The sequence below is a fragment of the Schistocerca piceifrons genome, chromosome 2 (genome assembly GCF_021461385.2).
Source record: "Schistocerca piceifrons isolate TAMUIC-IGC-003096 chromosome 2, iqSchPice1.1, whole genome shotgun sequence".
Taxonomy (NCBI): domain Eukaryota; kingdom Metazoa; phylum Arthropoda; class Insecta; order Orthoptera; family Acrididae; genus Schistocerca; species Schistocerca piceifrons.
In genome coordinates, this window is record NC_060139.1 from 1,119,268,279 (window position 1) to 1,119,295,125 (window position 26,847).

The following is a 26,847-nucleotide window of genomic DNA, read 5'->3' on the forward strand; positions in this document are numbered from 1 at the left end:
TTAAACAGTTGAAAAATTTGATTCTCAGTGGTCAAAAGCAGCATACAATAACTAAGGACAGAAAACAACTGTACCAATCTTAGAAACAAACATGTGATAGACCTTCTCAGAACACACCCACATGGCAAAAGTGAAAAAGAGGACACAAAAATTATTAATGTCATTGGATGAAAACGATACTTTTCAACTTAAGATAATATAGTTACTAAAAATATTTTTAGTTAAGCAACTAGTTTCAGCTCGAAAAGCCATTTTTCGGTTTACACACATAGCAGGGTCTCTCAGAAATAAAAAGGCAGCAAACTCACACTATGTGCTACTGTTCATCATGGCTTACAAATTACAGTAGAAATGCTACTGTTTGTTGTACTTTAAAAACATTTAAAATGGCTTTTTGGGCCAGAACTAACTGTACAGGGTGATTCAAAAAGAATACCACAACTTTAAAAATGTGTATTTAATGAAAGAAACATAATATAACCTTCTGTTATACATCATTACAAAGAGTATTTAAAAAGGTTTTTTTTCACTCAAAAACGAGTTCAGAGATGTTCAATATGGCCCCCTCCAGACACTCGAGCAATATCAACCCGATACTCCAACTCGTTCCACACTCTCTGTAGCATATCAGGCGTAACAGTTTGGATAGCTGCTGTTATTTCTCATTTCAAATCATCAATGGTGGCTGGGAGAGGTGGCCGAAACACCATATCCTTAACATACACCCCCCCCCCCCAAAAAAAAAAAAAAAAAAAAAAAAAAAAAAAAAAAAAAAAAAAAAAAAAAAAAAATAATCGCAGGGGGTAAGATCAGCGCTTCTTGGAGGCCAGTGATGAAGTGCTCTGTCACGGGCTGCCTGGCGGCCGATCCATCGCCTCGGGTAGTTGACGTTCAGGTAGTTACGGACAGATAAGTGCCAATGTGGTGGCGCTCCATCCTGCTGAAATACGAATTATTGTGCTTCTTGTTCGAGCTGAGGGAACAGCCAATTCTCTAACATCTCCAGATACTGTAGTCCAGTTACAGTAGCACCTTCGAAGAAAAAGGGACCAAAATCTTTATTGGCTGAAATGGCACAGAAAACGTTCACCTTAGGCGAGTCACGTTCATACTGAGTTGTTTCCCGCGGATTCTCAGTGCCCCATATACAGACATTGTGACGGTTGACTTTCCCGTTAGTGTGGAAAGTTGCTTCATCACTAAACACAATCTTTGAAACGAAAGATTCATCTGTTTCCATTTCAGCAAGGATAAAATCACAGAAATCGATTCTTTTAATCTTATCAGCTGCAGACAGTGCTTGAACCAATTTCAGACGATAAGGTTTCATAACTAACCTTTTTCGTAGGACTCTCCATACAGTTGAATGTGGAATTTGCAGCTCTCTGCTAGCTCTGTGAGTCTATTTTCCTGGGCTGCGAACAAATGCTTGCTGGATGCGTGCTACATTTTCATCACTCATTCTCGGCCGTCCAGAACTTTTCCCTTTGTACAAACACCCATTCTCTGTAAACTGTTTATACCAACGTTTAATACACCACCTATCAGGAGGTTTAACACCATACTTCGTTCGAAATGCACGCTGAACAACTGTCGTCGATTCACTTCTGCCGTACTCAATAACACAAAAAGCTTTCTGTTGAGCGGTCGCCATCTTAGCATCAACTGACGCTGACGCCTAGTCAACAGCGCCTCAAGCGAACAAATGTACAATTAAATGAAACTTTATAGCTCCCTTAATTCGCCGACAGATAGTGCTTAGCTCTGCCTTTTGTCGTTGCAGAATTTTAAATTCCTAAAGTTGTGGTATTCTTTTTGAATCACCCTGTATAATTAAGGAGAGGTCTTATTAAAATACAACAGCTTAAATGGAAAAAATATCACCTTCATTCATTATGAAGGTTGTCGTAATGTCAGAGACATTTTGAATGTATCACACATATGTAAATTTAATTACCTGAGCAGATCAGTATCCTTCATCACTCCAAGTAATGTTGTAAACAGGATATGCAGTCTTCAGAATTTCTACAGTCTTGCTGTGGTCTGCCTTCCCAAACCCCTGAAATGAAGCAGTCCTTGGCTGTTTTAAAACTAAAGTACAATTAAACAGTGTGCTACATATCACAATAATAATTAAACACTAAAACGAGAACTCTTAACTACAACTACATCATAAGTAAACAATGTGCTTGTACGTACACTAAAACTGCATCTAATACAGAGCACATGAAACCGTAAAGCAATCTGAAATTTTCTACACCACACATCACAACACAAAAGCAGCAGAAAAAGGGAGTGTGTAAAGACCTTCAGAACAGATGTGCAAGATGCAGCATCAGAATTAATTTTTCTATTGATGGGTCTGGCATTGTACACAACACTGAAACACAAGCAGCAGTAACCGTGCAAAAAAATTAAACACGTACCCACAATCTGCAACTGTATTAACTGTGTTAAATGAAACAGGTAGGTCACAAAATGTGTGAAACACAGTCTGAAAAGTATAAAATAGGTGCGAGGGGTACAGAGGAATCATTTGGTCTGCTCCAAGTGCAAGGAATTGTTGATTTGAGTAATTATGACAACTGTCCTGGCAACTGGAAAAAGTCTTGTAAAAACACCAGGCTCACCACAATTCATGTGCTGCCGTAACTATACTCAATCAAAAGATACAGAAGCTGATAATAATAATAATAATATTAATAATAATAATGTCATAAAATTATGGGACAGAAGATCCTCTCTCTCTCTCTCTCTCTCTCTCTCTCGCTACATATACAACTCTCTCTCGCTAAATATACAAGTGGAAGCAAGGATTGTGGCCTCAAAAGTAATCTGAAAGGTGTAAGAAAAAATCCTGAATCAGATTGAACAGCACAGTTGGTATCAGCATTGTCCACGGAAGGCAAGGTTTCAGGATGTAGTCCTGGCCCGGCACATAGTTTTAATTTGTCAGGAAGTTTCATAATCATGGCTGCTACCCAGAACAACAGTAGCCATTTCAACCATAACACTTGTCCACAACACCACACCCAAATTATTGTACACGGTTGTAAGAAGCATGATGATGATTTACAGGTATTAACATCTGGTGACATTTACTTCTGACCATCTAACAAGGTATTCTATAATTTGTGCCATGTAACCAAAGCAGAAACTGCTTTCCCATGGAGGAGCTTGGCGTATAACATTCTTAAAAGCTTTAAAAATACTTGAATTATAGGGCACACAACGTATGAACAGAAACTTCACTGTTCTTAAAATATTTTTTGTTAACTGTGGTCTGCAGCTTATACGAATTGTAGAAATGACATCATGTAACACTTTAAGCTGTTGATAATTTTTTTTTACGATGCAACCAGTTTTGGTCAAAGACCATTTTCGAGCACCTGTTGTTCCCACAGCATAGAAACAGGAAAAATTCAGGCAAAAAGGATATTTCAAAATTGTAGTAACAATACATACAATGCTTGTGGATATTTAATTTATATTTCTGACATTGTATTCTTTTGATATATATAGTTTTTGCTGGTAATCAAATTCTGTAAGTGTTGCTTGTATTGTTACTATAATTTTCAAACATTCTTTTCATCTCAAATTCTCCCGTATCCGCGCTGTATATACAACAGGTGCCTGAAAATGGTCTTCAACTGAAACCATTATGGTCTTCAACTGAAACCAGTCACACAGTAAAAAATTAAGTTGAATAACAGCTCAAGATGACACATACTGTCATTTCTACAACTCACTGCTTTTGGTACTACCTGTGAGTAGCTGTACACTTTGATGACCTTGGCACTGGGGTCGTGCTGTATTCTGCCACCACCAGTGCACTCTGTATCAATGCCGAGGCCATTCACCCTGTCCATCGTCTCATCGTAGATGTCCGAATGGAAGCCAACTCACTTGTATCCTCGCACCTAGTAACAGGAACCATAGTCAAACTTTGAACAAAATGTATCAAGAGTACTAAGCAAGAAGAAAACACAAAAGTAGCAACGTGAGTGGAAATTGTGGCATCAAAAATAATCTGAAAACATAACTTAAAGGAGCTGTTGTTATATCCACTATCTATAGGAAACACACACAGGAGCTTCTGTTTCTTTTTTTTTTTTTTTTTTTCTTTTTTTTTTCCCCCATACCTACTGCAAATGCAAATGAAAGCTTTTGTATATTCAGACATGTGTTCTCTCGGAAAACACTGAACATAACGTAAATCATCTAGCTGACAAGGTAGTTGGCAACATCAGCACATGGCTTTTGGAGAACGGATTAATACTTCACTGCCAACAACTGAACTCTTGTAAAATAGAAATAGTCTTGTCCTGAGCTGGTCGAACAGACATTTTAAATTCTTAAGACTGAAGATAGATGAAAAGCTCTCTCAGAAGTATCATGTTCAACACCTTAAGCAGAAAATGAACACTTCTGTCTTCACTATACACTATGTCTTGGACACAAACACAAAAGCTTGTTTACTTTTGCTCTGTTATCTCATATGGTGTTATAGTTTGGGCCAATTCTGTGCACTTGGCAAGAATATTCTCATCCCTGAAAAATGCAGTCGGCAAGCTCTGCAGTGCCAGCTTGTGAACATTCAGGGTTGCCGCAAGTTCCCCCAAGTGACGTTCCCCGATTTCCAGCAAGTTTTAGCATTTTTCCCTGACAAATTTCGAGATCTCAAGGGCAAGTAAAGACAAGTTCACAAAAAAAAAAAAATGTAAGGACTTCTGTATTTCTTCCCCTCATGAGCAAAAATCTTAAGTACTAATTTCAGCATCTTTTGTAATGAACAGTTTTTAGATGGAGAAAGAAAGACAATGGTATATAATATTCCATTAAGACCACTGATGTTATTTTATTTCAATAAAACTAAACATATTTGGTGACACAAATACGCATTTCCTTGGAGTCACAAGACAGATTTAAAATACCTACACTGATTTCAGAAATAACCTCAGAAAAAAGTAGGCCTATTGAAAGAAGTATATAAGGCAGGCCAAAATATACAGGTACATAGCATACAAACCGCCTGTGACTGCCACAAGTTGTTCTTCCTATCGCTCATACTTTCTAATATACAGGGTGTACATTACATCTGGGAACACTTTCAATTATTTGTTGCACAAGAACCAAACATAGCACAGATATCACACATATGTCATTTTGAAGAGAAACCCTGAAAGTTCTTTTTCATGTATACCACCACAGCATACTTTGGTGATTTGCCAATAGCACCAGTCATAAATATGGCAAGTTCAGGTGCGGAGCGAACTTTCTGTGTGTTGGAGTTCAACAAAAAAAGTGTGTGCTACAGCTGTTCAATGGATGTTTAGAACAAAGTACGGTAAGAAACCACCAACAAGGAAGGCACAACAAATTTATTATGATGGGTTGCTTGTGCCCAGCACAGAGAAGCAGACATCCCAGTGTGAGTGAAGTGAATTTGGATTGCATACGAGAGACATTCATAAGGAGTCCAAAGAAATTGGTGCGTCGTGCATCCCATGAACTCGAAATGGCTCCACTGACTGTGGCAAGTCATGCGACAGAAGTTGTCTATGAAACCCAAATTGGAGCTAGGGTAGAAGGTCAATAACGACGACAAAGACAAGTGTTTTGAGTTTTGTTCACAGTTGCAACAACTGAATAAGGACGGGGATGGAATTTTGATCGCTTCAGTTTTAGCAATGAAGCCACTTTTGACACTAATGGGAAAGTGTACAGGCATAATTGTCGAATCTGGGGTACAAAGCATCCACACGAATGCATTGAATTTGGGTGTGATTCGCTAAATGTAAATGTTTTTTTGTGCTTTGTCGTGTCGAAAACTGTACGGGCCATTCTTCTTCGCCAAGAGCATTGTCACTGGATATTCCTACTCGGATATGTTGCAGCAATGGCTGATGCCTCAGATGCAATTGGGCTCTCCGTTCATCTTTTAGCAGGATGGAGCTCCACCCCATTTTCATCGTGAAGTTTGTGGGTACCTGAATACGGAGCTGCCACATCGATGAACTGGCCGTGCTACAGAAGGGAACAGCTGTTTCATGAAATGGCCTCCCTGATCACCAGATCTCACTCCGTGTGACTTTTTTTCTGTGGGGACACATTAAAGATCCGGTGTATGTATGGTCTCTACCACGTGATGTAGCGGAGCTCCAGGAGAGAATACGAGAAACAAATATCACAATTGACGATGCCATGCTGGGACAGGTATGACACGAATTCGATTACTGTATTGATGTCTGCCGGGTCACTCATGTTTCGTGTACTGAATGTTCGTAAAAAAAAAAGATATGTACATCCTGTATAAATTATTTTCTACGCCCCAAAATGTACTAGAATAAATAAAATGTTTATAAAACAATGTACTGCACAATGTACTTGCAGTGAGAAAGTCATAATTCCTGAACTCCATCGCCCGTGGCCTCTGGCCTGCCGAGGAGCACCACAGTCCTGAGTCCTCGGATAAATCACGAAAACCCACTGCATTATACCACACACAAACAGAGCCGGCACACACACACACACACACACACACACACACACACACACACACACACCACATTCACACAATCACTCAGACACAACTCGTGCACATATGACCGTTGTCTCCAGCCACTGGGTCAACAATCTCCAAGAATCATATCAAAACAAACCACCCCTCACGCCTCCCATCGGCAGCTACTAGGCTAGTGGCAAGAAGTGGTGGCAGCACTGACTGCAAGCTGAGGGGAGTGGTAGGAAGTGGAGAAGCAGTAAGAATGAGGGAGTAGGGAAGCGGTGCATGTATTAAGCTGCATCCAGCCAGCGACGATGCAGGAAATCCCAGTAAACAAACAGTTTCATCTACTGAGACAAAAAACAAGATTTCTCCAGGTTTTTTTTCCAAATTTCCCAGCAGGGCAGAAAAAAAGAGTGATACACGTAAGTATTCAAATCCACACACAAAGGTTACCTTGTGGTATGCTACAATTCTGCACAAGAGACCCTCACAATACATGAGAACTTCTCTATGCAACATGTAATTTATCCTAATTTCTCTTAATTTCATATTTTATTAATTCTGTAATTTTTTGTTTATAAATTTTATATTCAGCTTTCTGTAAACTAGGTACCACCTCATCCCACGAGCTTTGGCTCAAAGTCTCAAGATACGCGATAAAAAAAATAAATGTCAATCCCAAAACCTCACACGCCAATATAATGATCTGCATGCAATCATTCTGTTGATAATGGCACATTAAATTTGGAAAAAAAAACTGATGCCCTTGATAATTCAAAGCTGTCATTTAAAGTCACAATTGTATGTATTATAGAACACTGTACAGGAAAAATGGAGTTGTAAATGTAGCTGTGTTTTAGTGAAAACGACGTTTTTTCAAATGATGGAGAACCAATGGAATACTTGTTGGTAACATCTGCTCTATACCATAAACCAGCACAGTACGGCACTTTATGAAGTTTAGTCAAAGGCCTGTTTTGTGAGATAATTTCTTTCTGGAAGTTGAATGCATTGCTTCCGTCACCAAAGCAGGTGTAAAAAAAAAAAAAAAAAAAAAAAAAAAATAAAATAAAATAAAATTTGCATTCAGCCCCCTCACATCATTACATCATCAGTGCAAACCAGACGATATTTCTCGTGTAAATCTACACGGCTATCTGGCAGTTCACACTTAAGGATACAGGGCATTTTTCCAGCTCAATATTATATTTCTTTCAGGCACTGTTTATAATGTATATGTTTTAAGATTTTTTGTTGATATCAGGTAATAGAGCACACTTTCTAAACAAATTAGAAGTATTTTGAATATTTTTGAACCTGCTTAGAGTTATTTAAAAAAAGTAACAAGGAAATTCTTCCTCAAACTGAGGTACCATTTAATCCAATGTTATACATTTGAAGGAGACCAAATTTTTACCAGACATGCATGACATGGCTGAGATACTAGACCTATTTAATTCCACCTATTACGTATATTACAAGGATAAAAAAGTATCACATCTTACATTTTAATATTTATAATTTTTTCCAAATAAAAATGTTATTTTTTCTATGCTTTAGCTGATTCTGCAATAAAGCTTAGGTCTACTACATAAGTATGGACTACCAAAAGTTACAGAAAAAATTAGAGCAATGCTTTATAAACTTTAGGAAATATTTGTACCTGAATTCTGAAGAAAACAACTAGCGGGAAATTGCGAATGAACATATGAGTCCAATTAAACTGTGCCTCAGAACATTCCTGAAGCATAGTCTACATCCTGCAGCCTTTCTTCATCTTCAAGCTTCCTCTTGGCATTCCTTTTAGCACTTCTTGCTTCTTTGGTAACTTGAAGAGCGAATCTTTCAGCTTCATGCACCCATTGTCTGTCACACAGAAGAAATTGATCTTTCATATTAGAGCCACATTTTATGCCTAAATTTCTCAGGACTTCCTACCTTCCTATCACTCCGTCATTGAAACATAGCACACCATCTAGTACACCAACTTTTAATGTATTTAGTCCTACAAAAACATTCTTGAGTAATCTTTCCCGTATGGAATGGTTGAAACTTTCATTTGTTTTCTGAGTGCCCCCATGAAGACATTTACCGTATTTACTCGAATCTGAGCCGCACTTCTTTTCCGGTTTTTGTAATCCAAAAAACAGCCTGCGGCTTAGAATCGAGTGCAAAGTAAGCGGAAGTTCTGGAAAATGTTGGTAGGTGCCGCCACAACTAACTTCTGCTGTCGAATATATGTAGCGCTACACAGGCATGCTTTGCAGGCACAAAGATAAATACTGGCGCCAAACCCTCTGCATGAGTGCATTAAAAAAAAAAAACAAAAAAAAGGGGGGGGGGGGGGGGTGGCAGACAAGTTTTTCCTCCGTCTCTAGTTTCGACCACTGCATTTTCATACATTATCCAACGAAGTAAATACAAATTCCGTATTGTGCACCTTTGAATGTAGCAGCATTTCAATGCGCTACGAAAATCCGACTGGCAAGACTGTTTGGGATGTTTGTCAATATGGCCAACTTTACGTTCTGAATTTTTTCCTAACTGTGAGAAGAGATGGTTCCTTATAGGAACTTTTATGAATTGTGAATAGCATGCAGTATTCTCTTCACATAAGAATAATTAGAATATAAACATTTTGCCATGTATTCTTTCGTGTTTGCTGCTAACTCATTTAAATCCTGTCTGCCTAATAAACTACGAAACTAGAGTGAGACAACAGCAAACGCGGAAAAATATAGATATCATCCCATGTTTATATTTGTATTATTCTTATGCCTAATAGTGATACAGTCAGAAATGAAGCACGACAATTGACTAGATTTTTGAATCTAAGATGACTAATTTCAGTGCAGAATGTAATGTACTAAAGAGGTGCCTGCAAAGATTTTCAAACGGAGAAAAATTTTCGCTAAACTCCCGTTCAGAATATCTTCTATCATACGCTGTCTATTATTTGGTTCTTGTTGATCATTCTCAAAGAAAGCAGGAGTGTAGGTAACTGCAAATAGCAGTCTCTTGCCATTGTTTCGCTAACGAAGTACGCGAAAGAGGAAGGGTACCCGTATAATACGGACGGAGCGCCTGACGCATAGCAATGGCTACCTGGTAAAGCTTAACTACTGAGCTTACGACTCGAACCAAACTACTGTAGCTGTATCGTCATTCATTTGACCTAAATTGTGTCTCATATTACAATGGACCAAGTTTGTTTCGATTTGGAGGTGCGGCCTAAAACTTTTCTCTCCCCTTGAATTTCAAGTCTCAAATTTCAGGTGCGGCTTAGATTCGGGAAAATTTTTTTTCCTGGATTTCGAGTCTCATTTTTCAGGTGCGTCTTAGATTCGAGTAAATGTGGTACTAAGCAAAACAGGGTCCACTCAGATCTCTAAAAATTGGTTTTATTTCATTCATAACAGGCTCAAGAAGATAATGCTTATGATATTTTGATAGTATATTTGACCACTTTCCTTTGCTTTTTGGTAACCACACCTAAGAATCTGCTCCTTTAGGGCAAAGTCCATGAACAGTGTGGTCATCTGTGGACAACTTATGAAAGTAGGTGGCCCATACAGCTTTCCTCATTGCTGTATCATCATTCAGAGGTGCATTTTGTCTAATGGCCAGTCCTTAATACCTCTGAAGGAGGTCTGTTTCAGTTTCTGTCAATCTGTCTCAGCCAGACAGAGATTTTCAATCAGATAGCAATTTTCCTTTCATTTCTCTTCTTAGCTTCCTCAATCTAGCACCCATCCTCTTTTGCACATGTCCACAACACTCCAGTTTTGTTACGAAGCTATCACCATAAACATTGAACTCATTAATTTTATTGAAAGCTTTAGAGTACCCATCACCTAGGTACTTTGTATATCTAACGTTATAAACGGGCACTGACCTCTGAAATAATTTTAGAGCTCCATCACACTCCATACCTCTACTGTAACCATCATAATTATTATAACACTGATGTTCAATATGTCCTTCAGTGTTACTATGTCAGATGTGGCAATAATTAGATAAGCACTCAACATCAACAACTTTTCCATTCTCCACAGAAGTAGCACTTAAAACACCATTCAAGGAACGATGTCCTCGATGTTGCCATGTCCCATCAAGTGCAACAGCAATGTCCCTTGTTTCACTAATATTAACAGTTTTTTCTACTCCACATTTCATAGATGCTTTAGACACAACCGTCAAGGCACCTAAAAGTATTCTTATGTACTTGCTGAACCTACTGGGAGGAGGAAGGTCAATCAAATGACAAAACGTTTGTGCAGCCTTTTCTTCCTTTTCCTATTGCACGCATTGCGTACACTAACCTCAAATTCACATCATATGAATTATGCACAATGTTCAAAGTCATTTTCGAGGTAGATTTATTGCAGGATCTACACAGACCAACTAATTTTGACGCCAAACCCTTCCTGCTACTTTGTTGTTCAGTTATTTCCAGACAGCCTACACCATCACATTGTTTACATTTTTCCACTTCCTTTATCAAAGAAGATAAGATACCCACACCAACAACAACAAATCCACTACAAACAGCGTCATTTTTAACACAAAAATTTGAATCACCAGGAGGCGTGCCATGTGCGAATTTCTTCACTGAAGAACTGACACGTAGGTTACTTTCAACAGTGTGGCTTGTTTTGTTTGTGAACTGGTTACCACAGAATTTCCTTTTATTGAATTTCTTGATGTGTGGCACACTAAAAAATATGTATTTTCACAAATATATGTAGCGCTTGGGAAACAAACGTTTATTAACATGCGAACAAACTGCTTCAGAACACAAAAGTAAATACTTGCAAAGATAATCATTTACAGACGCTAGAAACCTGCACTGTTACCAACATATACAATGTATCATACATATAATCGCTGGAAACAGAAAGAAAGTGCACAGTTCTTTTCAAAATAATACTGGTTTCTGTAACAGAAATAAAAGGGGCATGGCAGTATACAAGGTGCGAATGTAAAGTAATGACACTGATATGAAAAAAAATGTTGCTTACAGTTTTAGTCAATTTTCGTGTTGTCTCCTTCAAAGTTCCCTTCTGATTGCACACACTTTTTTTAGCACTTCTGCCATTGATGGTAACATTTCTGGAACTCATCTTCTGTAATATCCTCCAAGACCTTCGTCACAGCTTTTGGGACATCTTGCGTTGTTTGAAAATGGTGTCCTTGACCGCCATTTTGATTCTTGGACAGAGAAAAAAGTTGCACGGATCAATATTTGGTGAATAACGTGGCTCTGGCAGTACCGAAATTTGTTTTGAGGTAAAAAATTACTGTACTGACAAAGCAGTATGGGATGGTGCATTATCGTGATGCAGAATCCAATTATCAGCAATGTTATTATTAGACAAACCGTTCCTCGATTGATGTGCAGTTCTCCTGCAATCATTTTCATGGATAACCTTCTATCAGATTTTATGAGTTCATGCACCCTGGCCAAGTTGACATCCGTCCGTGAGGTTGACAGTCGTCCACTGCAGTCTTCATCTTCAACATTTGTTCTGCCTTCACTAAACATTTTATGCCAATCAAAAACTTGAGCTTTTGACATAACCTCCTCTCCAAAAGCCTTCTTAAGCTTACCGTAAAAGTTGTCATCGCGTTTTCACTCAATTTAACGCAAAAAGAAATGGCATACTGTTGCGCAATATTATGCAGTTCCATTTCTGTGATGAGAGACACTAACACGTGTTAACTTATTACAGCACAACTAATGACTGAGCAGTTGCTTCAACATGCCGCTTGAACTAGAAGCGGCTTATAGACCAAGGTCACAGATATTGTGCCTACGCAAGCCTGCAGGGGTGCCACATCTTGCAAAGAAAATCAGTCTCATTACTTTATTGTCGCACCTCGTACATGACCGTAACTTTAAAATTTGGTATGTATAGGTCATTTTTCATTTCAAACCCTACAGTGTATATATCAATGTAATCAGGAAAGACTATAGAATTTAATAAAGTCATTTAAAAAATTTTGATTTTTCCACCATTTATAAGTATCCTGTATCCTTAAGTGTTCGGCAGAGGATGCATCGAAAAGCCTTCAGACTATTTCTGTAACATTCCACTCTTCAACAGCTTCTGTGGGAGCTCTGATTTCTCTTACTTTATCACGATAATAATTTCTCCTTATGTAGGTGGGTGCCAACAAAATATTTTGCCATTCAGAGGAAATTTCCTGAAAACATCTCATCATAACAAAAAACACCTTTGTTTTAATGACTGTCACCCCAACTTGTATATCATGTCAGGGTATATGCGGACAAGGAAAAAAAATTCCCGGATTTCTCAGTCAAAAATACACTTTCCCCCAAGTGAAAACATACTTTTTCCCTGTTAACTGACGGTATATTTTCTCTTGGAACTGTATACCTTATAAGTCCTTTGATTATGGTTTTATACACGGGCGTAGAATTTCCTGGCGCTTTAGGAAAAAAAAAAACACGCATTTTGGAAAGATCTTTGATGTGCAGCAACATGTATGCTGCATATTTTTGTATTAGGAAAGTATAAACTCGAATTCCACCAAACACCGCATGTTACTTTCCAAAGCATTGAAATTGAGATTGGGATGCGCTTTTGTAAGTTAGTCATAGCTCATTTCATGCAATTTCGCCAGCCGATCACAGCAGGTATTCAGAGCTTAGGACACGTGATGTAGTCAACCAACAGCAACATCACTGTTAAGTAGCGCGAACACACAAACAGAAAAAGTTAATGGCTCAAATTAATGTAAATAGTGTTGCTAAACGAAACGCAAAGCCTTCACATATAATATTGGTCTATCAGATTAATACGCTGCAAGAAAAGCTAAGCTTTCTCATAAAATGTTGGTCTTTTATGCGCGTATTACAATTTAAGATGTATCACACAAATGTGCCAGTAAAATTTTTAATAACGACATAAATGTCTGATCTCCCAGGCTCAAAATTCATCTAAATGGCTCATCATCAAAGAGTTGATTTTTAAATGAGAGTCAAACACTTTGTGATTTAAGAAATTCATCGTACATTATCTCACATAGTTCTGGTGTAACTGCTAGAATGGTACTTTGATGGTAACGATTTTCAACACACCATTCGAAATATTTTCCCGCGACCTGTTAGAAATAGGTTCGTTTCTGCAGTTGCCAGAGAGCGCCAGATGACAGGCGTCACCGCGCAAGCGCAGCTACGATGTCGTAGGGAGCCCGCATGTTCGTACGTGTGAAACATTAAAAGATCTTACATTATGTAAGAAACAAGACATCAGAGGATACTCCAAGAGAATTGGAATTTCGTGACCCATACTAAAATGTTCACATTTAAAGTGCAAATTTGTATGTCCAGAATCCCACGACCTGTTATTAAGCTTTTCTATGTGGTTTTTGGGATGTAAATTTTCTTGGAGTACCAGTACTGTCCTGTCTCATGTTTGGTTCTTTATTATGGCGTAATGCCAAATGTGCTAGAAGTTGAAAATGTGCACTTGAAATGCAGCAAACACAGTGTCTCAAATATATTGTCTGCCTTAGTGGAAAAGATTAATGAAAGAAAATTTCTTTGGCAAACCAACAAAAATAACTTCATTGTTCTAAAAGGCAATTAACGCTTGACTGTCAGAAAGATGGAAATAAAATAAAATCTGCAACTAATAACACAGTTTAGCCTTCCATTATTATGTGAATGTATTTTAATTCACTTGATAGCTCCCGGCCACAGAAATCTGTTTTGTCTTCATTTGATGTGGGAGCAGTAAATGAAGAGGAAACAGCAAAAACACTAAATGTAAAAATGGGTCACGTGTAGACTACCCACTTCCCAACTGTAATTCAGACTGTTCTGCGCATCAGTCCCGGATCTAGGGGGAAAAAGGGATGGGTATACACTCGCACACACACACATATCCATCCACACATATACAGACACAAGCAGACATATTTAAAGACCATTTTTTTTTTGTGGGGGTGTTGTGAGGGTGACATGGTATTAGAAGGTGGAAAGTGTAACATGAGGTTGAAATGAAAATGAAAGATAAAAATATATGGGGAGAGATAAAGGTGAACTAGAAAGCAACTGGAAATCTGGTATGAAAAAAGGCGAAAAAGTGTTGGTTAAGTTGATCCTGTGGTGAACTTGGGTTGGTAGACAGCGATGTGCATAAGGGTTACGTGGTTGTGTTGCCGCTAAAACACGTTAAAGGACGGAGAAATTCGGGAAAATTTCGAAAAAACGTGTAAATGTATTAAAAGGAGTGGTGTTGTGGTGAAAGATTACGAAAATGGGGTTAACAATTGACTGACGAAGAAATAATGACGTTAAAACCTGTGGGGAGCGGCTAAAAATGATCAGTGATGTGCAAAAACGGAAGTGGAAATAAAGTGAAAGTTCTTAGAACTAGCTGAAATGGTTGTTTAATACGTGAAAGCAGCTGTTATTGAACTAGAAACGGTGGATTTTATAGCAGCGGTAGTGTTGAAAGCGGAAAATAAAATTTTTTTGGTTATGTTTTGGAAGTGGGTTACATATTATTGAGTATATATAGGTGGGATAAAATTTTATAGTAGATTACGGTAAAAAGGGAAAGGTGAATACAAAGTGAGACTACTGGTAAAAACAGAAAGAGAAAATACAGGAAAATAAGACGACAGGAAAGATTTCGAAATGCAACAGCGACAATAACAAACGTAATTGTTGGGTTCAAATTAATGATATGGTTATAATAGAGGGAAACATTCCACGTAGGAAAAATATATCTAAAAACAAAGATGATGTGACTTACCAAATGAAAGTGCTGACAGGTCGACAGACACACAAACAAACACAAACATACACACAAAATTCTAGCTTTCGTAACCAATGGTTGCCTCGTCAGGAAAGAGGGAAGGAGAAGGAAAGACAAAAGGATATGGGTTTTAAGGGAGAGGGTAAGGAGTCATTCCAATCCCGGGAGCGGAAAGACTTACCTTAGGGGGAAAAAAGGACAGGTATACACTCGCACACACACACATATCCATCCACACATACACAGACAGACAGTGACAAAATAGGTGTAATCAGATCGGGAAACAACACCAGTCTTGGGTCCTATTTGTATTAACAGCTTTTTCAGTATTAGACAACGACATTTCGACTTAACTTCATTAACTCTACCAGAATCATCGGTTTAGCTATCCCGTGATTATTCTCCGGTTAGGCGTTGTTACATGGTCGTACAACACATTTTCCGTGCTTCTTCCAGAACAGAACTTAAAGTAGCTGCTAGCTGGGGACTGTACAACTCGCCCTTACTAGTATAGCGATCTGCCCAAAAATTTTTTGTCAAAATTTCATTTTCTTGTGTACACCGCAAAGGTAATACGTAATCATTCTTACGTGTTATTCGTTTATTTCCACTCCTGTAGTCTGAATCTATGGATTCCGCTAGTAATTACAACAACGCTCATCATTTGCAAACACAATCAACCACACAATCAGACAGCGGTTGGTATTCATCCGTTCAGCCTTACTTCGCTCAGCTCTGTCAGATTCCACTGACAGAGGAAACATGTACACTACGCACACATTCACAAATCAACTTACGATTCATTCAAAATCAACTTAGAATGTGTTAAAAATGTTCAAAAACAGACAGGGATGAGTTTCAAAGTAATATGAATAATCGATAAACTAACGAACTAACGTGCGCTGGATGCGAGTCGCTTTGTGAAACAAGGTTTCCTCCCCCCCCCCCCCCTCAAGAATATGAATTTGCCCCCCCCCCCCCCTAGATTTGGACCTCCTGCGCATGTATAAATCTGGCAGCTTGGGCGCTCCAGTAAAATTTTTCCCGGTAGCATTTAGCTGCTTGCTGCGACTGCTTACACAGCCAACAATTTCTGTAGCCAGAAGCGGGAGAAGGTACTACTCAACTGTGCATGCGCATGATCGAGCTCGTAACTGCTAAAATGAATTTAATGTAAACAGTTGTGACGTCACGCTCAGCGGAGGCAATTTGCTGTTACGAAGCATTGCACAGTCTTCCTAAAGCCTTTGACACATTTTACTGTTGGCGGACACTTGTATGAGCACTGTTTTGTTGCTGTATATGGTGCATTTCCCTTGAAATTTAAGTTTTATTTTCGTTTTTTCTCTTGTTCATGTTTTATTGCTGCAGTATTGAGACACAGTAATATCCTTTGTTAGAGTATCGGTTCTTACCAATCAAAATTACAAAAATTTAACTGAAAACAAAAACAATGAAAAATTTCCTGGGTTTTTCCCCGGATCTTCCGGGTCGTATACACCCTGCATGTCCATGGCGCACTCCCCCTTCTTAGCTATAAAACAACATACGTTGCTCTTCTTTGAATGCTTTTTTTATGTCCTCTGTCAACACTATCTGGCAAAGATACCATAGCACACAGGGCCATAACTGTAGTTCAACAGTGTTTCAGTGAAAATCTTTTGTGCGTTTTCAGTTGTATCGCCATCCACCATCTCACTTCCAATTTAACAGTAAACACTGAAACATTATGTTATGCAGATAACAACCAACCTTAGGCTACAATTCCCCATTGCAAGTCACCGACATCAGAAGAAAAATTCAACTGAGAAAATTGAAAAATGATGCTAACGACTGTCTCTCAAATAATAATGTATCGCAAAGTTGACAAAATATTAGTTTACCAGTTACTGACCACTAATTTGCTCGGTTCTTTGCCATCAGGACCCTCTGGACCAAAGACACGTATTAGAACATACTTAAATGTTCCTTCTGGGTCGATATCCACATCAGGAACAGCGGCAAGCTTCTCTGCTGCTGTCATTAGTGTCCTGTTAAACAGATGTTAAAATTATTCCAGGAATATTTATATACAACACGTGAGAGAAGAATAGTGCTGCAGTCACAATGTAAACAATACAATTCTGCATCTAGGATTTATACTGGAAACAATGTTTCCTTCAGAGAAATAATGATCTAATATTTGGATTTTTAAACGTGTGCCTATTAAGTAAATACAAGCATTCCGTGGAAGATCGTACACCATCCAAACCATAAAACTATCAATTAATTGTATCCAAAGGGAAACATACTTGAGAAAGCCATAAAATTACAAAGAGATACAACTGCATTCTCGTAGAAAGAATTCGCTGGGTGAATTCCTTCATGTTTGGTGGACTCAAAAATATTTTTTAAAAAAAAATTTATTGGTTATCGTTTAGAAAGAGCAGCCATTTTTGTTTCAGGCTTTCTTACACTTTTATAAGCGTCTGTGGTTTTTTTAAATTATTCAGTAATGGATTGCCCCAGACCTTTCATATAAGAGGTATTTATTTCAGCAGACACTGGACTATAAATTAAAACCATGGTCACCCTGCTGAATGTATTAGGGAATACACTTTTAATGTCTCAAAGTTGTTGGTTGTAAATTTTAAAAACCCATTTTTAATACTATCTTTCCAAAGAGTAGTTTCTTAGCCTTAATACATTTTGTGGTATTACACTACTCAGTACAGATACCTTTTTTTTTTTTTTTTTTAGAGAGAAACAATTATGACAAGCTTATACTTAGAAACACTTTAAAAACAAATCTTTTGAATTTTTTCATTCTTTGGTCTGCAAATCTTTGTTAATGGACCAAATATAAATCTGAAAATTACACATTTAATAGACCTTTATGATATCAAACTTCTGTATAAATTTCAACCTTGAGATTCCATGGACAAAAAAAATTTCAAATATGAGTCAAAAATATGTTTCTTACTGTTTGCAATATCTGGGCTGATGGAAACAGTGTATAAATTACATAATTTAAAAATATCTAGGATAACTCTTTAAAAAATGAGACAATTCATTACATTATCCCGTTCTCAACTTGTTTGTTTTTGCTACGTTGTTTATTGAAGAACAGAGATATTTCTTCACTCATGTTGGGCACAGAGTTAAATGTTCGCCTAGTCACAGTCATAAATTCCAGGGGAGAAGACAACTCCTTTAATGCATTTTTAACGGGCCTCTCGTGTTGATCCTTTTCAAATTTTGTAAATGGGGTTCTTGGTGCTGGTAAAATGTAACATCCACATCTTGGTTTTGACGAGCAATGTTACCAACTTTGGCAATCCACCACTGTTCGTCATAGACACAAGCCACTATGTCCTTACTTTGAAGTGTCAGTGGTACAAGTTTTCCACAGTGATGACATTCACTATCAGAGGATGTTGATGTGAACTTACAGTTGAGCAAGTTGTATGACTGAGGCATAAAACAATGAAAAGATCGGGTGCCTTTAATCTTCTGACAAGTTTTGAATCTTTCCTCCAAGACATTGGCATAGAGTTCTCATATTTCCTCACATTTAATGAAACATACGTAATCCCTTTTACCTATTCTTTACAGAATTTGAACATTTCTTGACGTGTCCAGATTTGGTTCTCATAGGTCCGTTGCAGACTAGCTTTTGTGACAGCTCGCTTTGTTGTACCCTTTATGCCATCACACTCATTCTTCCCAGGACATGATGCAAAAAAGTGCTATTCTGCACCGAGCCAACAGTCTTTTTTTCTTTGAGAAAGGAGATATTAATATTTGTTTGCTTTTATATTGGCCTGCAGCACCATCAGAGAAGTTCATCAGTTTGTTTATGGAACTGTCGTGCTGTTTTACGTAGTTTGTTAACTGCAGGTGAAAAGCATGCACTGCTGTAGCTTTGTGCTCAAAGTAATCATTTGCAACACAAAAACTATAACTCTAGTCTATCTGGATCTTTATAACAGAACACAAATGGACAAACTGTGGCCTGTTTGTTTACCCAGTGGCGCCCTTGTATTTCACTTGAACAACAAAGGAATAGTTTTCAGAAAAGTCAGCAAGAACTATACATTCATCAACTGCCAAGGTTTGCTTTTGCCCTTCAGAAATTTATCCTGACTTTGGCAATTAAATGACACACTATTGAGTTTTCAAGGTTAGTAACCAACACTTAGAAAAACTATTCTCGTTATTTTGAGACTCCATTGTTCAACTGCACACTTCAAGGGCTCATTATTAACTAAGTGTGAGTGAACAGATGTTGGTGGAAGGGGGATGACAACACACAGATTTGTACAGGCTTGTCTACATCTACATGGATACTCTGCAAATCACATTTAAGTGCCTAGCAGAGGGTTCATCGAACCACCTTCGCAGTTCTCTATTATTCCAATCTCGTATAGAGCGCAGAAAGAAGGAACACCTATATCTTTCCATTCGAGCTCTGATTTCCCTTATTCTATTGTGGTGATCGTTTCTCCCTATGTAGGTCAGTGTCAACAAAATATTTTCACATTCAGAGGAGAAAGTTGGTGATTGGAATTTTATGAGAAGATTCTGTTGCAACAAAAAATGCCTTCCTTTTAATGATGTCCAGCCCAAATCCATTATCATTTCTGTGACACTCTCTCTCATATTTCGCAATAATACAAAATGTGCTGCCCTTCTTTGAACTTTTTCAATGTACTTCTGTCAGTCCTATGTGGCAAGGATCCCACACCGCGCAACAGAATTCTAAAAGAGGACGGACAAGCGTAGTGTAGGCAATCTCCTTAGTACTGCCAATACATTGCAGTCTTTGGTTAGCCTTCCCCACAATATTTTCTGTTTGTTACTTCCAATTTAAGTTTGATATCATGAAGATCCATTAAGTGTGTAATTTTCAGACTTTTATCTGCTCTCCTTACAAAGATATTGTAGGTCAAAGAACGAAAAAATTCAAAAAATCAATTTTTTAAAATAGTGTACATTTTGTGTAAGCTTCTCACTATAAGAAGTAGTTATACTGTATAGTGTAATAGCACAATAAATATTAAGGCTGAGAAATTACTCTTACTTTGGAAAAATACAATTAGGATTGATAAAAAATCTACTCACCAAGTGGCAGCAGAACTCGCACATAAAAGACGGAAGAGGGGTGAAGGAAGAGAACTGGAGAGGTCTAGGAAAATTGGTAGATATTGGGAAAGTCACCCAGAACAGCGGCTCAGAGGAGACTTACCGTAAGTAATGTCTTTCCTTCTCATCCCGTACGGTAAGTCTCCTCTGACCCGCGGTTCTGGGTGACTTAACCAATATCTAACCCTTTTCCTAGACCTCTCCAGTCTTTCTCCTTCACTCGATTACTTCCCCTTCCACCCTTCTGCCTGAAGAAGGAGCCACTGGCTCCAAAAGCTTGCCAATTACAGCTGTCTTTTATGTATGTGTTCTGCCGCTGCTTGATGAGTAGAATTTTTATCTATCCAATTAAATAGTTTAAAGAATACGCTTTTTTAGCTTGCAATCAACAAGTTTGAGCCATTAAAAGTAGGGCCTATATTAAGGAATACATTCAGCATGGTTATCATGGTTTTTAATTTATAGTCCAGTTAATGATTCTTCAACTCAGTACTGAACAATTTAAAAAAAAAAAAAAAAAAGAAAAGAAAAGAAAAACAGATGCCTGTAAAAGCAAAAAATAGCCACTGTTTCTAAATGTTGAGAATAAAATTTTTTAAAAATGTCTTTAAACCCATTAAACATTCGGGAATTCATCCAGCAAATATCAATTTTTTTCTAAAATGACCGAGCGACTAGTTAGTTTTTTCCCTGGCCCACTAGTCCTAGCTTACATAACAGAAATTTTGATTTTTATCAATACCAACCGTCTGCTTTCACCTATCACATAATCAAAATGCTGGACATAAATCACTCATCGAAATCAGCCACACACTGCAACGACAATTTTATCTATTCTCATAACGAAACAATCATAGGCTCCCCAACTTGCATTTAAAAATAATGCAGAAGCAATATACATATGGAAAAAAATGACATACTGTTTTAGAGATAAGGGATCTAAAATTCTTTTATATATTTTTTGACATAATCTCACAAGCATTTCACAACGCTGTATCCAATTTTGACAAGCCAGCTAGCGCCTTTAGGGTAAAGGCACATACTGGTTTCCATTCTGTTCTCAACAACATTGAACACAACAGAAACTAATCTCTGTCTACCGTCAGCTTCAGCATATGCCTTTCGTCTGAAGACTACAACTGACTGGTTGAAACTAATTACGGCATTGTGAAACGACCCATGTGTTTGTGTGGACGTTTTGTGCATGGATATCACACACACCACATCATCAGTAGCATGCTACCAGTCAAAGGCAGTGTCAGTAGATCCAATCAAACCTTCGGAAGCATCCGATTTAATCCATCTGCTTTGACCCATGACGTCATCCATATGACAGAAACGCCTACGTCCAGAGTATACAAAATGTCGTCAATATTGTCACTATGTACACATGCCAACAAACCTGCAGGAAAACAGAAACAGTGAAAGTAATCTTACTTCAATGATAAAATGAAACTACAGAACAACCGCGGGAAATAGGGGGTCTAGGGCAAGGACAACCTAATTTTAACAACATCACATCACATCACCCCTAAAAAAGTCTCAACCTACAACATAATGCTACAGCCACAAAGCCAGTAGGAATCATACAGTTCACTCGACCTATATAGCTCAAACCAAGCCCACAATACCAAAAAACCAACATCTGCAATAACGAAAATGGCACTTACGCAGTTTAGGGGGTACATGCGCTGATCATGAGAAAAATACCTATTTTTGAAGCAAACATATTTCTGAAGATATAAGCATATATATGCGCGGAATACCAAAAAAGTACTTATTTTCATATGGAGGTGGGGGAAAAAAAAGATTAATTAACTGTCTGCTTTCACCAGCTTATTCATGTTGTTATGCCAATATGCTGCAGACACTTTAATATATTTCTTCACAGAGTTCTTTAGCCATAGGTAATGCTTACAGTTTCATACATCCTAACCATGATAGCTATTGTTGGCTTTGCATATTGTTGCATATGGTATATGTCCCTGTTGCTCACAGTTATGCATCTTGATCAGTGCGCCCAACAACCTATATTTTTCTGTTGAGGCTGTCCGTTTTGAAGTATCGTATATTACTGCGTGTGCCAAAATGGCGAGAAATTTTCCAGATTTGAGCGACTTTGTAATGGAAGATTTATACCATGTTATGGAGAACACCCGAAGCTCAATACAATGGGCTAGGCAACAAGATCTTATGAAGAACGATATGGTGTGTGAAAATGGGTATTGTGTTGGATACAACGAGATGAAGCTGGAGAAAACTACAGGGAAAGATGGCGAAATTTGGAGCTGCTCCATTGGCAGGGACTGTAGAAAGAAATGTTCAATCAGGAAAATGTCATTTTTTGCTGGCAGTCATTTAGACATTTCTAAAATTTTGCAACTGTCTTACATGTGGGTTTTCGAACTCAATAGGCAAAAGTTTTTAATGAGGGAGCTCAAAATTGGCAGTGAGCACACTGTGGTCGATTGGTGCCAATTTTGTAGAAATATCTGCCATGAATATTTCTTAATTGAGCCAATAGTTTTGGGCAGCCCTGGCCATACTGTTGAAATAGACGAGAGCTGCTTCGTCAGCACCATCGAAGTCACAGGTGCGAGAGCAATGGGTCTTTGGTGGTTATGACGTTGAGACAAAGCAAAGCTTTATGGTTGCTGTGCCACAACGTGATGCTACCCATTTGCTGCCAATTTTGCAACAGTATGTTTTGCTACTGGAACCACAGCAGTTTCTGATTTGTGGCAACTTACAACACCATAGGTAACTTGGGCTACAATAATCTGGCTGTTAATCATTCGCTTTATTTTCTCGATCCCTTTACAAACGCAACCACAAATCACATGAAGTCAGTCTGGCAAAAAGCTAAAGAAAAAATCCTATAAGGCCTTTCAGAACTCACCGTGCTATGCTGAATAACTACCTGGCGGAATTTCTCTGGCGTCAATGTTTTGGGAAAATCCATTCCACAATTTTGTTATTAATTCCACCTTTCTTGAAGAGAGAGAGAGAGAGAGAGGAAAAAAAAAATTAAATTCCGTGCATACATATGCAACATGTCATTTTTGATACAAAAAAAATGTTGAAACAGTTAACTGATTTTTTTTTTTTTTTTTTTTTTGCATCCAAATGAAAAATAAGTACTTTTTTGGTGAAGAGCGCGTCAGATATGACTGTAACACTCAAGTTTTGAAATAAAAAAAATTTTGGTATTCAGCGCATATATATGCTTATATCTTCAGAAACACGTGTTTCCTTCAAAAATAGGTACTTTTCTCGTGATCAGCGCATGTACTCCCTAGACTGCATAAGTGCCACGAAAAGCAGAATCAGATGTTTCCCTCGACCTATACAGCTGAAAGGAAGCCCAGATAGCAAGGAACCAATACAGCTGAAAGGAAGCCCAGATACCAAGGAACCAATAGCTACAACCCGAAGAGTGGAATCAGACATTTCCCTTGACCTATGTAGCTCAAATGCAGCTCTCAATACCTACCAGCAATAATAATAATAATAATAATAATAATAATGAAAACAATGTAAACTTCACACACCAACATACCAAAAAACACCACAAAAACCAAAACCTTCAACAACTCGAAAACGCAAAAACTTGTATATACACCAGATCAATTAAAACCAACTAAAGTACGATAAATGTAAAACAGACAGAACATCAGAATTACTACAGATTAAAACAAAAATAAAAGTTTATTACCAACAAAAGCATGCAACAAAATCACCTAGGTTGACCGCCGCTACCAGTACACACACACACACACACACACACACAAAAAACTAATCAAACCTAACAAAATGCCACACAAATAAATAACCATCACTGAAAAATGAAGATTTCCAAATCCACATTGCAGCACTGGCTACCCAGACTCAAATAAACCCATGTTACCATAGTGATAATGAACCCAATATCACATGTTAAACTCAACAAACACAAACCAATTCAAAAACACACACACAACACCATTATCTCATGGGTCAAAGGAGACAGGTGGAATAGAACACTTCCAATGGCCCCTTAACTTAGTTCCTACCTCACGCAGACAGACAGGATGTGAGGACAAGAATGAATAGTTCTGAAAAATAAGATTAGTGTTTCACTTTTAAAAGTGTTAATCAGCAGTAGGGCCTCCTGGGATCTTGCTTCCTTGACTATCAGTAGTGACCAGCCACACTGTTTCTTTATAAAACAATTCCTTAATAACTTCATTGTTTAATATTTGGATTCTTGCACTGATATCACCTCACGTGTAAGATTGTTCCCCCTATTGTTATCTAGACAACAAACTTCAACTCTAAGACATGATATCACGGTACATAAAAAGATTTTTACATGTTAGTCTGAGAACGTGGACAGTGACTAAGAAGGCATACCCTAATATTGCACTTACTTTAAGTTTTCAAAATGTCACAACCCCTTTCTTCTGTCATTTACCACTCTTTAACCTCTGGCAACAATCTGTTAATATAAAAACTGCACTGTTTTTAGAGTTCATGTTAAACCACAGACCTCTCTATAACTGACTGGTTGGAGAAAGGCAAGACAAAGAACTGGTTATGAACTGTTGTGTCCAAATCAATCTTTGAAATGCCAACAACAGGATTAGTTAAAAATGTGATACCAAGCTTATGAACGACAACACCCTTAACGTGGTGGAGATATAAGACACAGAACTGATCAACTGCTCACATAACTAATAACACGAAAACATTAGCGAAATAAAATGCTAGAGACTAACAGGATCTCTGTGAGAAAAGGTAGTTTTGGGCCCATGATGTTCTTTCTATTAGTCCTTCAAATATATTAAAAACTTGAAAATACCAGACCACAATTCGAAAATGGAGCCTCACATAGGTACTTAAATGTATCTATGGAATGACCTACCTTAAATGTATCTGTGGAATGACCTACCAACCCAACCTATCCTAGATATATGTTTACACTAGTCTACAGATCAGCCTGTCAATGTAAATGAACACATATATACATCTTGTATGCCACAAGCATTCCCCCAGTCGAACACCATCTCCAGTAGGCCTAGACTTAAAGTACACCTAGCAAACAATACAGTCTAAGCTACCAGCCACAAAAAATAAACTTCATATTATGATCAAAACACACACTCAAAATATTTCACTGAAACAAACAAAATATCATAGATGCCATATGACATCACAGTTCATATAGGCTACCTATGGCTCATGTTGCTCACTGGACTCCAAACACGTTTATTTTTTCACACACAAGCATTTATTGCTTAGTCCAGTTTCTTGAATAAGTATCATGAGGCTATCATGGTTAAGTTTGTCAAATTAACTCCCAAAAACATCTTTTTGATAGCAATATTCTTGAATACTGGTTGTTTCTCAGATTCCACACCCCCTTCAGAATACCAGCTTGGTGCTTTCTGGGGTTTAGATATTAGCTACACAGTCATAGTTACGCTACAATTAAAACAAAACTTATTCACAATTCCAATTACAATATCTACACATTTCATGTACCGGTATTCGTAAATACAGATCTTTACATACTTGGTTTAGGTGAAATAATGCCAATGCGTCACAATTATTTCGATGTGAGCAATGAAACTTCACGTAAAACATGACTGCGATACAATGCATAATAAAATAAATATACCGAGGTCTAGAAATAAGCATGATTACACATAAAAGGGATGATTAATACAGTTCAATATTAAAAAATCTGTATTCAACAAAACCGTAGTCCTACAGAACTGGAGGGGTGCGACGGTAATGGTTTTATTTTATCAGTGAAATTACATACCAGTACTGGATGTTACTAATGCTCCAAAACATCAGACAGTATATATAATAATGGTATGAGACAACGAAGGGAGATTATTTTAGGACGTATTTTCATCAATTTTGATATGTTATGACTCGTAATAGCCCTGGAGACGTCTTTTATAACAATCGAATAATTTGTAGCAGTACACCGATAAAAATAACTGCTTGCAACTAGCAAGTAATCGCGCAACGCGCAACCAAACTTCGAACACACAAATAACTTCTTAACCCGATACGATTACATGACAATAGACACCATACGCATACTCAAAATAACAAACCTAGATAAGCACAGCACTGGATTTCATACGCCTCCAAACAAACTACTTTTCAGAGATTGTATTTTAATAAATGAAGACATACCGGAGCAGTGGATTTTAATAATACCGACAACCAAAGACAACAAAGCAACAGAACTACGCACTAGAACAAGCCAGTTTATTTGATTAATTTAAAATGTGAAGGAAAAAGCAGAGTTGTTATTTGCTGACATGAATCCATGGCTTTTTAGATTAAAGTACTGACTTCGAAAGTGGGGGCATTTGATGACAGAATTAAAAATCATTATTGACAAAGCCAATCCAATCCAATAGA

The 26,847-nt window shown here is 37.7% G+C and overlaps 1 pseudogene; it reads right to left on the reverse strand.

Annotated features, from left to right (window-relative positions):
* Positions 1-1,957: 1,957 nt before the first annotated feature.
* On the reverse strand, positions 1,958-26,528 carry LOC124776589 (annotated as a pseudogene).
* Positions 26,529-26,847: the final 319 nt, after the last annotated feature.